At 46.4% G+C, this 18,148-nt stretch overlaps 1 long non-coding RNA gene across 5 annotated transcripts in view; it reads left to right on the top strand.

Moving 5' to 3' along the window:
* The window catches only part of LOC144614302 (uncharacterized), a 21,313-nt gene extending 3,165 nt beyond the window's left edge, over nt 1–18,148 (top strand). For 2 of the 5 annotated variants that reach the window (XR_014136080.1, XR_013551973.1), the window contains 2 exons: nt 31–132; nt 8,534–8,641. This is a non-coding gene — a long non-coding RNA (uncharacterized LOC144614302). Of the gene's footprint in view, nt 1–13; nt 133–2,463; nt 2,941–8,533; nt 8,642–18,046 lie in introns of those variants that run through there. The other 3 variants (XR_014136079.1, XR_013551974.1, XR_013551976.2) reach the window with 3 other exon arrangements.

The raw sequence follows: 18,148 nt of genomic DNA, 5'->3' as shown, positions 1-18,148 counted from the left end.
ACCCCAAAGCCAGACTTGCCCCCTTGACAGCAAACCTGAGAGAGCTAAAGGTGCTGGGACATGGAGGAAGGAGTTGCAGGAGAGGCTGGGCTGAAGCCAAGAGAAGGACCTGGAAGTGAAGCATGAGTGCAGGTGAGTATGGGAAATCCAGAAAGGCTTCCAGGTAAGACAGGTGCCCAGACCCCTATCCATCCACTGGTGTTCACCACCCCCACCGCCAAACATCAGTGTCTGAGATAATTCCAAAGAGGCAGGAAAATAGACATAAGTAGATCATCGAAGCACCTCCCCACCATTCATGCAGCACATATTTACTGGACACTGTGCACAGGCTTTGTGCTACATTCGAGGACCCAGAGCTGGCTGAGATCACTCCCTGCCCACAAGGAGCTCACTGCCTAGTGAGGGGAGACAGGCATACAAATAAAATGAGTCTAAGAAGTGTACAGGTGCCCTGGGAGACATCCACATGGGGTGCTGTGGGGACCCAGACACACAAGTGGTCAGTTCTACATCTGGCGCCTGGAAAGACTTCATGGAGAAGGTAACTCTTGAGCCAACCATCTTCCATGCTAGGGGAAAGAGCATCAGGCCGACCTGGATTCTAATCCCGGCTTTGCCACTGGACTTATTGGGGAACCTGAAAAAAGTTACTCTGAGCTTCACTGTCCTTACCTGGAAAATAGGGCTTTGTGATAAGAAAGAAAGAAGGATGGGGAGGGGACAGACAGAAACAGAGCCTTGTGCAAATCGCCCAGCATACAGTGAGCACTGTGTGTTTGCTTCTTCCTCTCCTTCTTCTGGAGGCAGACTGGAGGTTCTCAGAGGACTGGGTTTAGTGTCTCCCCCCTGCCTCCCACGGCTTGCTGGTGTCTAGGAGAGGCTACATAAGGGGCATAGGATTTGGAGTCAGAGGACCTGGGTTCAAACTGCAGCACAGCCACTGAAGAGCTGTGTGACCTTGGACACACTTAAGGTCTTGAAGGGTCATTTTCATCCTTTTTTTATTTTAATGTTTATTTATTTTTGACAAAGCACAAACAGGGGAGGGGCAGAGAGAAAGCGGGAGACAGAGAATCCATGCAGGCTCCACACCATCAGTGCAGAGCCTGATGTGGAGATCGAACTCACGAACCATGAGATCATGACCTGAGCCAAAGTCAGGCACTTAACCGACTGAGCCACCCAGGCGCCCCTCATCCTCTATTTTAAAAGGAAAGAAAGAAAGAAAGAGAGATAATTGGGCTTACCCCACAGGATGGGTTGCAAGAGAAAATGAGATAACAGCCAAGAAAGGGCTTTGGAACCCAAGGAGTGGGCGCCCAGGGCTCTACCAGAAAAAGAACCACTGTGGGGCGCCTGGCTGGCTCAGTCAGAAGAGCATGCGACTCTTGATCTCAGGGTTGTGAGTTCCAGCCCTACACTGGATTCTAAAAGATAAGATAAACTTTTAAAAAAGAGAGAAAAGAAAAACAACCTATGCCTCCCCCTCAGCATCCTTCTCTGTCCCTAAGCTTCTAGACACCCAGGGCACCAGGAAGATGCTCCTGATGGAAGAGTGAGAAAAATTCCCACTCCCTGCCCACTTCTCCCAGCCCTTACCCTTCCTGGCTTGTTGCTTAGAGTCTCATTAGCTCCCTTGTTAGTTCAGTTACAAACTTCTACTGGGTTCAGGCTGGCTTCTTTGAGAATTGATAGTCCTGCCCTCAGGGAAACCCCAATCTCATGGGCTTGTTCTAGAGAGTATCTGATGGAGTAGACAAAATACATATAATATGAGGCGCCTGGGTGGCTCAGTTGGTTAAACATCCAACTCGATTTCCTCTCAGGTTGTGATCTCAAGGTCATTGAGTCCTGAGTGTCTGTGCTGAGCACTGAGCATGGATACTTAAGATTCTCCCCCTCCCTCTTTTTCTGCCCCTCCCCTGCTCGCATGCATTCTCTCATATTCCCACCCCCCTCCCTCTCTCAAAAAAAAATTTTTAAGTACTCATAATAGGGGTGCCTGGGTGACTCAGTTGTTTAGGCATCTGACTCTTGATTTCAGCTCAAGTCATGATCTCACAGTTTCATGAGTTCAAGCCCCATGTTGGGCTCTGCGCTGACAGAAGATCCGCTGAGGGAGATTCTCCTTCTCTCTCTGCCCCTCCCCTGCTCACACTCTATCTTGCTCAAAAATAAATAATAAATTTAAAAAAAAAACTTTTTAAAAACTACACATAATAATGAAAGCTAACACTTAACACGAGCCATATGGTTCTAAGTGCTTCACTCATGTACTTCACAACAATCTCATGAAGTGGGAGTTATCATTATCCCCCTGTTAAGATAGGGAAGGGAAACTAAAGCACAGAAAGGTATGTAACTTACTCAAGGTCACACAACAAGTAAGTAGAAAAACAGGGGTCTGACCCCATGCAGTCTGGCTCCAGAGTCTGTATGATTAACTCTCATGTTTTACAGCCTTCCAAACAGCTGTCAGAAGTACTCTAAACAATTGCTGAGGGAAAAAGACTATGGTACAGAGTGCAAGATGGGTGCAGAGAAGGAGAGTGGAAGTGGCATTGGCATGGAAATGGACCCCAGAACTCCCCAGAGCTTTGGCTTCCCAGCCCCTCCCTGGCGCCCTGGACTTCCCACTGTGCCTGCCCCAAATAGGGGGGCTCAACTCCCTTCCAGGTTGGCTGATATCCAGACCCCAGGTAGAGCATCCTCCAGGGGGCGCTGCAGGTGTGTTCTGAGCAATGGCACATCAGTACAGCTGCCTCCTTGTGCACCGGGGCCCCATACTTGGAGAGAACAGATCAGGAGAGCTAGGATCTCCATAGAGACCCCATGGTACAGAGGGAAGTCTGGTTCAGAGGCTAGAGCCTCGGTCCTTCCCTCAGGACACGTAGCTCGAGAAAAGGACACCCAGACAGAGGATGGGGAGTGGAGAGGAGAGCCCATCTGCAGTTGAGCTGGCCAGGATCTGGTTTCATATCTCCAGCCCAACCAGCTTGGCCACTTGCCAGCTTTGTGGCCACTTCTCCTTCCTCAGCTTCAGTTTTATCATCTGTAAAATGGGGAAGGGGAACTCATTGAATTGTGAGCCCCCTCCCAGCTTGGGCAGTCTAGGAATCTAGAACCTCTGGAGTCTTTTTGCCTGGTCCCAGGCCCTATGCCGGCATGGCTCCCAACCCCCCAGAGTTTGCAGTTTCCAAGCCAACTGACACCCATGGAATCACTTTCTCATTGGTCAAAGAATGTGTAGGAGACAAGCCAAGTGAATGCTGTTGAGTCCTATGAGAGTTCTGTCACTGCCCAGAGAGGTGACGAGGCTCACTCGAGGGCATACAGCTAGTAATTAATAGAGCCAAGACTTAAGCCAAATATATTTACTACCCGCTACAGACATAGTGCCACGAGCCATGCTTTCTCTGTTGCCAGAGCACCACCAGGGAGCTAAAGGCTAAGGACTCAAGGAAGGTTGGGGTAGGAGGAGACGAAGGAGGTACAACCTGGGAGAATCCATGCAGATGACGCTTGCAAAAGTACAGACACAGAGGGGACTCTGGGAGGAGAGTGACACATGTGAGGAAGGGGAAATTATTTGCCCTGCCTCCCCTGACACTTGTTGAGTCAAAGAGCAGGGTATCTGCCTGCCAGGGTGCCTCTTGGCCTGATAGATCAGAAGACCAGAATCAGAGCAGACCCCGTATCCTTCTCCCACAGGACCTCCAGGCCTTTAGGCCCTGCCTCCTACTCCCCCAAGTCTGGGGAACAGAGGGCTACCTTCCTCTTAGAAAACTCCGGAGAGACTCTACCAAGGGGCTGCTAAACCCAGACTGACCCTTCAAACGGGTTCTAAGCTTAGAGAGACCCCACAGAGGAGTCCTCAGACTTAGCAAAACCCCAGAAAGAAGCCCTGGGATCCAGAGAAATCCCCAATACCCATATTTACAGTCGCTCTCATTCCCTGGCTGCACACTTCCTCTTTCCACACTAGCACTGGCAGTTCACAAATATCCCCAGTCATGCCTTCTCTATATTCCCAGACCTCCCTGCCGGCCCTCTCATCCCATGCCAAGGGCCAGAATCTCCTCACACCCACATTTATGTCTCATCCTTTCTGCCTCCGCACCCCTGTTGACTTCACCCCAGCCCTTCCTCTTTCCTTACCCAGAAGAACATTCTGGCCCAAGGGGCCCCCGAAACTTGGTGGTAACCAGGCATCCCAACGCCACCGGGAAAAGTGGGGAAGGGGCTTCCAGGAAAGATGAGTGTATTGTAAGTGAGGAAGGGGAAAGGGAGCAACTGTGGCCTCCATTTCCTCATCTGCAAAATGGGAATGATACCCACACATACCTCATAGGGTTGTTATGACAAGCTGTACAGACTGCTTGCTTTTACCTCATTTAGTAAATAGATATGGAAAAACATACTGAGATACCACTCTATTCCCACCAGACTGGTGAAAAAAATTTAATGTTTATGTATTTATTTTGAGAGAGAGAGCGTGCACGCCTCATGTGCACAGAGAGAACAGGGGAAAGGCAGAGAGCAAGAAAGAGAGAATCCCAAACATGCTCTGCCCTCTCAGCACAGAGCCCGACTTGGGACTCTATCTCACAAACCATGAGATCATGACCTGAGCCGAAGTCAAGAGTTGCATGCTCAACCAACCGAGTCACCCAAGTGCCCCAGATCAGTAAGAATTTTAAAGACTGAGTACCAAGTGTGGAGTAAGGGGACTGTCATCTAATACCAGTAAGAAAACAAATGTGTACAACCAACAACTCTACTCTGAGATATGTACCCACTAGAAGTGTGTGTGTGGGTGTGTGTGTGTGTATTCCAAAATACATATATGAGTGTTCATAGCAGCATTATTCAGAATAGCCAAACACTGGCATCAGTGGTAGAATGGATAAATCAACGGTTGAATGAACTATTGCTATACCAACAACATAGATGAATCACAAAGTGAGCAAGAGATTACTATTGTAGGATTCTATTTATAAAGAATTCAAAAAGAGACAAAACTAATCTATGGTGTTAGAAATCAGGATAGGAGTTACTTTTGGGGAGAATGGTGGAAGTAGTTACTAGAAAGGGCCTCACAGGGTACAGGTGATGTTTATTATTTAGTTACATGGTGTATGCACTTTATGAACATCCATTGAGCTAAACATTTCTTATTTCTGCACTTTTCTGTATGTGTGTTGTACTTTAATTTTTTTAAGAAACAACTTTTTTGTTTGGTTTTTTTAAGAGACTGCTGGCTCTCAAGTAGGCTGCTTGGACTGGATTCTTTTTTTTTTTTTAATTTTTTTTTTAACATTTATTTATTATTGAGAGACAGAGAGCATGACCAGGGGAGGGGCCAAGAGATGGAGAGACACAGAATCTGAAGCAGGCTCCAGGCTCTGAGCTGTCAGCACAGAGCCCAACACGGGGCTCGAACTCACAAACCGTGAGATCATGACCTGAACCGAAGTCAGACGCTTAACAGACTGAGCCACCCAGGCACCCCTGCCTGGACTGGATTCTTGGCAGTAGGTTTCCGATAAGTGAGCACACCTCTCTACGCCTCAGCGTCCTCATCTTTTGCATTAAGTGACCCTTATGTAGGGTGGCTATCATGATTAAATGAGTGAGAATGTGTAAAATGCTTACAATAGTGCCTGCTACATATTAAGTACCCAGTGAGGGTTGGTCATTAGCCATGACCAGCCAAGTGAGTGAGATTAAGAGCCTGGAGCCAAAATGCCTGCACTAAAACCTGGACTTACCATTTACTTGCTTTGTGACTTTGGCCAAGTGACATCCTCCCTCTTATCCTTAAATACCCTCAGTTGTAAAGGAGGGCTAATGGCAGCCCAGTCTGGTAGGGTTGTTTGAGAACCTACAGAAACATTACACAGAGGCACTTAGCACAGTGCCCAGAGTAAGGCTCAATACGTGTCAGCTGTTGTTATTATTGATCACCATGGTAACCTTATTAACCCATTTTGTAGATGGTGTTCCAGGTAGTTAGTTAAAAGACTGGCTTAAGGTCACATGCAACTAAATGTGATTTAAACCCAGCTGTGTGATAATGGAACCCAGGCTCCTACTGACATGCCCATACCACCTCCAGAGGCGCCATAGCCTTGGAGACGTTTGCCCAAACCCAAACAGCACCTCTTCCTCCTGCCAGGCTGCCCCCTGCAACTGAAGCTCTTGTCTCTAGTAGCTCCAGCTGTCAGGGTTCTGGGCGACCCAGAGGCTGTTGTGCCTTCCCTGCCTGGCAGGATCTAGCACCCATCTGACAATTCTGGTGCCCTCATTTGGGGTGCTGGGGATGTAGCCCAGAGCCCAGATCTAGCCCCGGCTGTGGGAAGAGAGAGTCTCAGAGAGAAGCCACGTTGGCCCCCAGGGCTTCTGGTTGTCAGCAGCCTCTTCTACTGCAGTCTTTGATTTTCTTTGTCCTGAGAGAGATAGGGGTAGTCCTAAAGATGGCTGATGAGGACTGGAGACAACGGGAGGGCAAAGGGATAGGACTGAGGGGGCCCAGAAAGAAGGGCCAACCTGCCTGGAACCCCTAATCCACATAGCCCCCACCTTCTCCTCTCCTGAAACCTGGATCCCTCCCAGCCTCACCCCCTCAGTCCTCCCGGTGTCCAGAGGCTTGATGCTTGGAGCCAGTAATCCTCAAGATCTGTGCAGTCTGTTCCTCACCCCCACCCAATCTTGATGATCTAAAAAGCAGCAGAAGTTGGGCCCCAAGCCAGGGAAAGCCAGACAGCCCAGAATGGAGAAAAATTTGGCCTCAGGTTGAAGTACACAGGCTATGGGGCAGGGAGCTCTGGTCTTGCAGTCATAAGCCATGTACTGTGGGCTTGTCACTTCACCACAATGATCCTCAATTTCTTCATCTGTAAAATGGGGATGTCAGTCCCTACTCACTCCGCAGGGCTGCTAAGGAAGATCAGATGAGGCTACCTATATAAGTGTAAGGACATAGATACCTGAAAGCAGGTCACCAATTAGTGGTGTCGTTATTGTGACCTTTTTTGATTCTAAGATTCCATGATGCTTTGAAGTAGAAGGATAGAAAGAAGGGGAAAGGGTACTAAAAAGAGGAAGGCCACGAGAGGGTGGGGCTGAATCTGGAGTAGGACACACAGATGGAAGGCAGAGAAAGATGAATAGATGTGACAAAATGAAGAACTTGGGAGGGAGGGGGGAGATTCATAGATAGATATGAAACCAAAGATCCCAGTCCAGAATCCCCCTCTCCATTCATTCATTCATTCATTCATTCATTTACTCATTCATTCTTCAGATGGAGACTGAGGCAGTAGCTGCCAAACTGGACCAGGTCTCAGAGCCTGCATCTGGCCAGAGGTCTGCTCCCAGCAGCACCCAAGGGCTCTTGGAGGGTGATAGGCTGGAGGGGGGGGGGGGGGGGGGGGAAGGGCATGTCTCTGCAGCTCCAGGTGTTCTTTCTCAGATCAGACCCCCAGGTTCACAAACCAAAGTCAGAGGGGGAGCAACTAGCTCCTAGGAATACCTGTCTCCTCCCTTACTCCCACCCTGACTCTCATTAAGGAATGGGAGGGGAACCCAATAGGGCAGGGTTCAGAGAACTAGCTGTTTGATGATAGTGGAAAACCCACACATCAGAATTGGTGTCAGAATCAGAGGAACCATGGGTGGGACCCAGAAAGAGAGGAGGAGCCCCATCTTTTATGGAGGCTTCGTTACAGAGGCACGATTAATTAAATCATTGACCGATGGTGATTGAACTCAATCTCCTGCACCTCTCCCCTCCCCAGAGGTTGGGGGTTGGAACAGTTCCCACCCTCTAACCACTGGGGTGGCTCCCTGGCAACCGGCCCCCAGCCTCGGGTTACCTAGGGGCTTTCCAAAAGTCGTCTCATTAACATAACAAAAGACACCTTGAAGGCTCTCTTCACTTAGGAAATTCCAAGGGTTTTAGAAGCTCTGTGCCAAGAACAAAGAAAGACCAATATATATTTCTTATCAAAACATCACACCTCCCAAGGACCTTCTCTGGGATTTCTGCCAATTTCAGAACTGCGTAGAAAGTGACAAGTCCAAGTGACCCCATTCCCCACCACATTAGGAGACATACTGGCTTTCTCACCCCATCCTCCAGGCCAGCTCTCTGCCTGTTATACCTCTCTCTGAGCCTCAGTTTCCCCATCTGTACAATGAGGATGTTGAACTTGGTAATCTAAGAACCAGCCTAGTTTTTTTTTTTTAATTTTTTTTTTAACGTTTATTTATTTTTGAGACAGAGAGACAGAGCATGAACAGGGGAGGGGCAGAGAGACAGGGAAACACAGAATCTGAAACAGGCTCCAGGCTCTGAGCTGTCAGCCCAGAGCCCGACGCGGGGCTCAAACTCACCGACCGTGAGATCATGACCTGAGCCGAAGTCGGACGCTTAACCGACCAAGCCACCCAGGCGCCCCAGAACCAGCCTAGTTTTAATCTTCTCTCTTCTAAGGAAATCCAACCCTGCTCCTGTCATACCTTCTAGGTGTGCCTGTCCTGTTTGGCCTCCTGAATGTCAGGTAAGTGCCTATCTGGGTGAGGAATTTCAAGAACTTTGGGACCTCTGGGATGGCAGTGGAGGTAGGACAGAGGAACAGAAGGAAGATTGAGGAACAATTTTAACTTGGTCCCCACCTCTCTGCTGAGCTCAGGTGAGACATGTTGATGTAAGAGCGCCTCATCTATCCACACCCCCAGCTCACCCTAGCCTTAGAAGTGATCCGGGAATGGAACACCTGGGTGGCTCAGTTGGTTAAGCGCCTGCTGTTGGCTCAGGTCATGATCTCACGGTTCATGGGTTCGAGCCCTACATCCGGGCTCTCTACTGTCTGCTGGGAGCCTGCTATGGATCCTCTGTCCCCTCTTTCTCTGCCCCTCCCCCCCCTCAATAATTAATTAGTTAATTTTTAAAAAGTGATCTGGGAAGAACAGAAAATCTAAGGGAAGGATTGGAGGTCAGGGTCTTGTGAAAGAGATTGCTTGGGCTTTCTCTTTACCTACTCCAGTTAGAACCAGGGTTCATTCACCCTAGTGCAGAATTCTCCCTCCTTTTCACTTCATGGGGACGCAGCCTTACTCAGGAAAAGTATCCTCTAGGACTCTTGCAGCTGACTCCTTCTGCCCCTTCTGGGTTTTCATTCCATCAGTTCCCTCACTGAATCTTTGAGTTCAAGTTACAAAAGCCCTGGGACAGCCCCAGTGTCCCCAAAGGCAGCACAGCCAATGTCAGCAATGGGTACTGAGTCTTCCACTGAATCCCAAGAGTATGGAGCAAACCGTTGGTACAGTGGGTCCAAGCTTCCAGGGGGTAGTAAACAGAGGCATGTGCGGACCTTTCCTTTCACTTTGGGGTTTGATTGCTTGGCTGTCCCTCCAGAGTTGGCACTCCAGCACAAGAGGGCCTGCTGCTGGGTATGCTGCCCCCAGGTGGACAATGAGAGTACTGATAGCATTCACAGTGGGTCTCCTGGGGAGTGGGCATTGTACCAGGTGTTGAAGGTTCCAAAGGAGCAGGCCTTCAGAAGAGCTTGTGGCCAGAAGAGGGAGACCTGCAGCTAAATACACAACGATCAGTGCTATGTAACAAAGAGAAATGTACTGGATGCCAAGAAAGCACAGAGGAGCCCGGAGTGCGTGATTAGAGAGAACTTCAAAGGGAAGTGATGTGGGATCTTGTCTTAAAAGATAAGAAATTTACAATCTAGAGGAAATTACCTAACCCCCTTAATCTTTGGTTTCCTCAGTATAAAGGGTTGGTGTAAAGAGTAGGGGGAAAATTATGTACAGGGCTGGTTACTATGTCTAGTACATAATTGGCACTCAGAAAACTTACGTATTATATGGTTTTTAGGAAATGGCTCCGATGGTGGGGGCTGACAGGTCTGCAATTTGTAGGCAGACTGGCAGCTGGAGACTCTTGTGGAATTTCTGTTCCAGTCCTGAGACAGAATTCTTTCTTTTCTGAAAAACCTCCATTTTTTGCTCCTAAGGCCTTCAACTGATTGGATGAGGCCCACCAGCATTACAGAGGCATTACAATCCTTTTTTTCAAAGTCAACTGATTGTAAGTGCTAATTACATCTACAGACTACCTTCACAGCAACATCTAGGTTAGTGTTTGACCCAACTGGATGCCATAACCTAACCAAGTTGACACAGAAAATTAACCATCACAGAGGTCATTCGAGGCAGAGGCTACTCCAGACAGGGACTATGTTATATTTTTCTAGTTGATTATGCTTTCTGAGAAGTCGTTCTTTGTTAAATGGGACTATGTTTGAATACTATCAACAATTTAGAGCACAATTTACAGAAACATAAACTCCTGTGTAAAATCACCATAACATCTTAAAGTTAGATGGGATCTTATAGATCACTGAATATAACCCTCACTTTGGAGAGATCTCTCTTACAACATACTCAGAAAATGGTCGTCTAGACTCCAACATTCCAGTGGTAAGAAAAGTCCCTAGATCCTAAGAATGTCTATTCTTGACCAGCTCTAATTGGAAACTTTTTCTTTACATGGTACTTTCTTACATCAGTACCTCTCATTAATTATTCTTTTTTACTTATCAAAGACAAATCTTATCCTGAATTTTTCCCATCCTTGAATAGAATACTTCCTTACTTGTCCTAAATGTTTATTGGTCAGGTCAAAATTCTTTTTTGTTTTTTTAATTTTTTTAATTCTAGTATAATTTATATACAGTGTTATATTAGTTTCAAGTGTACAATATAGAGATTCAATAGTTCTATACATTATTCAATGCTCATCACGAGAAGTGTACTCTTAATCCCCTTCACCTATTTTACCCATCTCCCCCACCCGCCTCCCTCTGCGGTATTTGTTCTCTATATTTAAGAGTTTGGGGTTTTTGTTTGTCTCTTTTTTTCTTTGATTGTGTGTCTTGTTTATTAAATTCCACATATGAGTGAAATCATAAGGTATGTCTTTCTCTGGCCGACTTATTTCACTTAGCATTATCCCCTCTAGATTCATCCATGTTGTTGCAAATGGAAGACTTCATTCTTTTTATGGCTGAGTAGTATTCCAGTGTGTGTGTGTGTGTGTGTGTGTGTGTGTACCACATCTTCTTTATCCATTCCTCTATAGATGGACACTAGGGTTGCTTCCATATTTTGGCTATCATAAATAATGCTGCAGTAAACGTAGGGGTACATATACCTTTTTGTATTCTTTGGGTAAATACTCAGTAGTGGAATTACTGAATCTAATGGTAATTCTATTTTCAATTTTTTGAGGAACTCTGTAGCTGCACCAGTTTGTATTCTTACCAACAGTGCACAAGGGTTCCTTTTTCTTCACATCCTTGCCAACACTTATTTCTTTTTCATTTTAGCCATTCTGACAGGTGTGAGATGATATCTCATTGTGGTTTTGATTTACATTTCCCTGATGATTAGTGATGTTGAGCATCTTTTCATGCTCAACGTGTATGTTCGCCATCTGTATGTCTTCTTTGGAGAAATGTCTCTTCATGTCTTCTGACACTCATTTTTAAATTGGATTATTCATTTTCTTAGTGTTGAGTTGTACAAGTTCTTTACATATTTTGGATACTAACCCCTTATCGGATATATCATTTGCAAATATCTTCTCCCATTCAGTAGGTTGTCTTTTTGTTTTGTTGTTTCCTTTGCTATGCAGAAGCTTTTTTTTTTTTAGTTTTATTTATTTATTTTGAGAGAGAGAGTGCCAGCACAAGCAGGAGAGGGGCAGAGAGAAAGGGAGAGAGAATCCCAAGCAGGCTCCCCATTGAAAGCATGGAGCGTGACGTGGGGCTGGAACCCATGAACCTCAAGATCATGACCTGAACTGAGATCAAGAGTCAGACACTTCACTGACTGAGCCAGCCAGGCACCCGTGTGCAGAAACTTTTAATTTTGATTGGGTCCCAATAAATAGTTTATTTTTACTTTTGTTTCCCTTTCCTTAGGAGACATCTAGAAAAATGTTGCTATAGCCAACGTCAGAGAAATTACTGCCTGTGCTCTCTTCTAGGATTTTTAGGTCTCAGGTCTCATATTTAGATCTTTAATCCATTTTGAGTTTATTTTTGTGCATAGTGTAAGAAACCATTTGTTGATGAGACTTTCTTTTTCCCATTGCATATTCTTGTCTTCTTTGTTGTAGATTAATTGACCCTATGATTGTGGGTTTATTTCTGGGCTTTCTATTCTCTTCCATCGATCTGTGTTATTTTTATGTTATTTGGTTACTACAGCTTTGTAGTATATCTTGAAATCTGGGATTGTGATACCAAAATTTCTTTCTTAAGTATTCAAAGGGCTTCAAGACAGCTTCATTTTAAAAGCCCACATAGGCTTTCTCCTATTGTGTCTTCTGGTTCTTCTAGTAAGAAAAGGACTAGCTGCCTGCTCCAACTGACAGTCTTTTCTGTGCTCTGTAAAATTCCCACCATTCTGCTTCTGTAGCTTCTTTCTTTTCATGATCAAGAGGGAGGAGAAACATGTAAGCAGCATTTAGTTGCAGGCCTTTGATTTTCTTCAATCTCAAGCAGATTGAGGGATGCCTGCATGGCTCAGTCAGTTGAGTGTCTGACTCTTGATTTCAGCTCAGGTCATGATCTCATGGTTTGTGGAATCAAGCCCCATGTCAGGCTCTGCAATGATAGCACAGAGCCTGCTTGGGATTCTCTCCCTCTCTCTCTGCCCCTCCCCTGCTCGTCCTCTCTCTCTTTTTTTCAAAATAGATAAATAAACATTAGAGGCACCTGAGTGGCTCAGTCAGTTAAGCATCTGACTTCGGCTCAGGTCACGATCTCACTGCTCATGAGTTCGAGCCCCATGTTGGGCTCTGTGCTGGCAGTGTGGAGTCTGCTTGGGATTCTCTCTCTCTCTCTCTCTCTCTCTCTCTCTCTGCCCCTCCTCCTCTCTTGCTCTCTAAAATAAATAAACTGTAAAAAAAATTTTAAAAATAAAATAAACCCAACTGATTGAAAACAACTCAGTGCACAAAAAGTCATATTTGGAATTACACAGTGTTAGAATTAGAAGGGCCCTTAACAATCATTTACCCAGGGTTGGTTGGTTTGTTTAATGTGATTAGTCAATCCTCATTTTCAAATGAAATCTTACACAGAACTAAACTCTTACACAGGACATAAAAAGACAAAAGTGGAGCTCCTCTGGGTTAGAGAACCCTGGCCTCACTTCCACTAACTGCCCTCCCCAACCCCACCATTACCTCTCTAATACTCTGTGGAAGGCATTTTGCTGGGCTACCTAGACTTCAGTTCACAGGTAGAGAAGCAGACCTATAGAAAGGAAGGGATTTACTCAAGGCCATGGAACTAGTGACAAAAGAGCTGGGCTACAACTTACCACCACAACACACTGTCCCTCAGTTTGGCCCAAAGTTTGGTTTTTCTGTAGGGAGTCTCCCCACTGGATCCACATATATTGAAAATCTATATGTACAAAACTTACATTCTCACACAAGCTTGTCTAGACAAGTATGCCTTGCCTTTAGTGAGGTGGGAAAAAGGGACAGGAGTGAAAAGGGCAGAGGGCAGGGAAGAAAACAAACACGTAGAAAGTCACATGGCGGGGTGCCTGGGTGGCTCAGTCAGTTAAGCGTCCGAATTCAGCTCAGGTCATGATCTCACAGTTCATGAGTTCGAGCCCTGTGTTGGCTTCTGGGCTGACAGCTCCGAGCCTGGAGCCGGCTTCGGATTCTGTGTCTCCCTCTCTCTCTGCCCCTCCTCCTCTCACGCCATCTCTCTCTCTCAAAAATAAATAAATATTTTAAAACTAAAAAAAAAAATAGTCACCTGGCAAAAGATAAGGAACACACAGGATTATCAAGATCCACAATTACTGAGGGAAATTTTTTAAATTGTGCTTATTTAAGCTAAATTTTTACATTATAAAAATAATAAATGTTTATAATGTTTTTAAGTTTATTTATCTATCTTGAGAGAGAGAGGAGGGGGCGAGGGCGTGCACACCAGTGTTGAGGAGGAGCAGAGAGGGAGAGGGAGAGAGAATCCCAAGCAGGCTCCATGCTGTCAGTGTGGAGCTCAACACGGGGCTCGATCCCACGATTGAAAGCCAAAGTCAAGAGTCAGACACTTAACTGACTGAGCTACCCAGGTGCCCTTCTATAATTTTTAATTTTCAAATGGGATAGAATGGAAAATATGAGGAGTTTTCCTCCCCTTCCACCATTTATAATTCCTTCCAGAGTTTTTCTTTTTTTTTTTAAATTTTTTTTTAAACGTTTATTTATTTTTGAGACAGAGACAGAGCATGAACAGGGGAGGGTCAGAGAGAGAGGAAGACACAGAATCCGAAGCAGGCTCCAGGCTCTGAGCTGTCAGCACAGAGCCCGACGCGGGGCTCGAACTCACAGACCGTGAGATCATGACCTGAGCCGAAGTCGGACGTTTAACCGACTGAGCCACCCAGGCGCCCCCCTTCCAGAGTTTTTCAATGCACATTTACCCAAATGGATTCTGTTCTACATACTATTCTTCACCTCATTTTAAAATTTTTATTTTAATTTTTTAATGTTTATTTATTTGAGAGAGAGAGAGAGAGAGAGATAGAGAGCATGAGCAGGGGAGGGGCAGAGAGCGAGAGAGACACAGAATCCGAAGCAGGCTGCAGCCTCGAGGCTGTCAGCACAGAGCCAGACTCAGGGTTGGAACCCACAAACTGTGAGATCATGACCTGAGCGAAAGTCGGATTTCTAACCGACTGAGGCACCCAGAGCCCCACTTTTTAAATGTTTAATATATCTTAGTGATGTTTCCATATCAGTACACCTAGGCCAACTTCATTCTCTTTAATAGCTGCATATTGTTAACCTTAAAAATAAAACCATCAGTTATTTTACCAGCAAAACTGGGTTTATTTGGGAATAGCAGAGAACTGCAATTCAGGACAAGCAAGCTACAGCAAAACCATAGGCAAGTCCAAGGAACAAAGGAGAGGGGCACCTGGGTGGCTCAGTCGATTAAGCCTCTGACCCTTGGTTTCAGCTCAGGTCGTGATCTCATGGTTCATGAATTCGAGTCCCACATCCAGCTCCACACAGACGGTGTGGGGCCTGCTTGGGATTTCTTGCTCTCCCTCTCTCTCTGCCCTTCCCCTGCTTGCTTTCTCTGTATCTCTCAAAAAACAAATAAATAAAATTAAAAAAAAAAAAAAAGAACAAAGGAGAGGACCACTTCTTTATAGAGGAAGGGGAGGGGGGGAGTAGGGAGGGCCATTAGAAACAAAAAGTCCATTGGAGCAAAATGGGGTTCCTAGTGGCTTTTCTTTGGCTCAGTTGTGGGAATCTCTCATTGGCTAGGCTGTTGCTGGAGGAGGAGGAAATCTTTCTTCCTCCAGCTGGGGTAATAATGAAGTAGCTATAGCATGGATTTGCAAGGTACATCTCTTCCCGTTGGGGTCTGCAATTGATGAGGAATGGTAGGGTGTGAGAGTTCTCCCTTCTGGCTTCCTAGCTCCATTTTAGTGAGATTTTCCTTTATAAATTTTCACCTATCATTCTATTCCATGCTGCCAGTCCTTTGCTAATAAAAATAATATTGCAATGACTTTATATATACACACAATTGTGGGAATGTATCAGTATTCCTAGAAGACAAATTACTGAGTCAAAAGGTGTGTACACTTTTAAATTTTCGATAGACACTGGATTGCCAGACTGCAGAAGGAAACCTCTGTGTGAACTTATTGGGGACTAATCTCTCATCTTGAGCTGCTCCCCACCGGAGCTTCCCTTGTTCTCCTGCCAGCTCTGTTTGGTGGCCCTCATTGCCCCATTGTCTGAAACCCCTAATTGTCCAAGGACCAGACCTTCAGTGCCACCAGAAGGGAGAGGCTGAGCTCCATGGAATGTTTTAGGCTCTCCTGGCCTCCTCCATCCCAAGGCTGGTATCCCTGGTAAAAAGTACTGATCTGACCCTATCAGTCATTAACCTCAAGGTAAAGAGGGTCTGTTGGCCCAGCCCTAACCACCCCAGACCCTGGACCAGTCCAGCCTCATTCAGGAATTCCCAGTGAACCCTAGCCTAGCCAGCTCCATCCCCGAAATCCAGAGCCACATTTTCAGTCCAACCCCCTTCACTCAGTCAGCCAGCTAGAGGGAAGAAATAATGCACTTTCAAGAGGAACTCCCTGGTGGAGGATGGAGACACAGCTCCTTTAGGACCCCTTCCCCCTGCTGCTGAGTGGAGAGACAGAAAATGCAAAATACCCATAAAAAAACAACCAAAAAATATTTATCAAAGGAATTCATCCGCATATGCAAATGTACTCCAAACAACTGGAGGAGGCCTTGCAGAAAGGGTCTAAGAAGATTCCCTGAACAAGGGGAATTTTGAATTGGTTTTGGAGGAGAAGACTTGGAGAATTGGCAGGGGAGAGGGAGGAAGGTCTTGAAAAGGAGTAGAGGTAATAACTGCTAACATGTTTGGAGCATTTATTATTTGCCAAGCAATGCATTAAGCACTGTATACATGTGTTATATCCCTTATGTGGAGGTACTCTCGTTATCCCCATTTTAGGTGAAGAAATGGAGACACAATGAAACTGAATGACTCGCCCAGGTCATACACCCAGCCAAGTACTGTAGCCAGGAATCTGACTCCGGTACTTAATGTTGACCCAGGGTAGTAGGGATGGGGCAAGGCACGGAGTAGCTAGTTTGAGCTCCCTGTAAAGATGAGGGAGGCAGGCAGTAATGAGGATGTGGTAGCTGCCCCCTCTCCCCACCAAAGCCCCTGGAACTGACTCCCTACCCCTTCTTGCCTCCCAAGCCCACCCATCCCAGTCTTCCTTCAGTGGCCCCCAACACATCCTGTAGGACACCCTGTGATAGGCTCCGGAAAGGAGGAGACACTGACAAAGAAACAGCCTGTGTCCTAGAGAGAAGCCCCAACCCTATCCCAACCCTCCCCATAACAAGATGATCCCACTAGAGGGCTGGAAAATTGTTCTAAGTGCTTCCATATCTCATTTATCCCTCTGCACTTTTGATAAAGGATAATGACATGGGAAAACTGAGGCTCACGGAGAATTTTTTGACTCAAGCCTGTGTGACTCAAGTCCTTTTGACTCCACAGTTCTGCTTCTGGGTTTTTGGAACAGAGCCTCACAGAATCAGGATCAAACTAAACTGCAGGGTCCTAGAAAATAGGGCAAGAGCTGCTTATTAAATTCCTGTTGCCTCATCCCCAACGGGGTCTCATGCGGTACTGCAGGCTGGGATGACCTACAAGGCAGAGGCCAAGAAAGGCAGAGGCCGGGCTGCCGTCCTTGGGAAAGCATGTCCACTGACCACTACCTCGTGGGGCCTCTGTGCTCCAGGAAGTAGAAAGCAGCATGGCAGTTCTCTGTCAGGGCCAGCCTCTGTTCTGGGGAGGCTGCAGAGAATGAATGGCTGGCCCTGGAGCCCAAGGCCTGGTCAGCCCTTTGGATGAGCAGAAGTTACTGGATTGGATGGGCTTCCCTACAACTGCTCTAAGACCCTGGTGGTCCTGTGCTCTGGAAGTTGCCAACTGGTATCAACACATGCAGTGAGGAGAGTGGAATGAAACACTTGGAATTACTGGAGGCCGGGAGACCAGTGGACAGGGGCCAGAGCAATGCCAAAGCTCCATTCCTTTGGCTTTTCCAATCACCCTAGCCCTAGCCCATTGGCTACCTCCATCCTTGACTTCCGGTGACAAACCTCCCCCCGCCCCCCATCACCAGCCCTCCTTGGGGCTTTGCTAGCCCAGCAGATATTAGATATGCTGGGGTGATTTAACAATGTGTTGACCTCTGATTTCTTTTAGAAGGGGGGGTGGGGGAAGAATTAAAGCCACAAATCGTCAAGCCAGCCTAAGGAAGATTCTTGCTTCCTGATTCCGATACTGTTAGTCTACTATTCTAAACATCTTACATTTATCTTGTGTAATCCTCACACAGCTGAGGTAACACGGTTATTCTCCTTTCTCAGCAGAGAAAACAAAAGCACCAAAAAGCTGCCTCCATCCAGACCGCACGACTGGCAAATTGCCCAGCAGGGATAGAATCTCAGGTTAAGAATGATTGGAAGGAA

This window comes from Panthera onca, chromosome E1 (genome assembly GCF_046562875.1).
Source record: "Panthera onca isolate mPanOnc1 chromosome E1, mPanOnc1 haplotype 2, whole genome shotgun sequence".
NCBI classification, from domain to species: domain Eukaryota; kingdom Metazoa; phylum Chordata; class Mammalia; order Carnivora; family Felidae; genus Panthera; species Panthera onca.
This window is presented reverse-complemented; position numbering and strand designations above follow the sequence as displayed.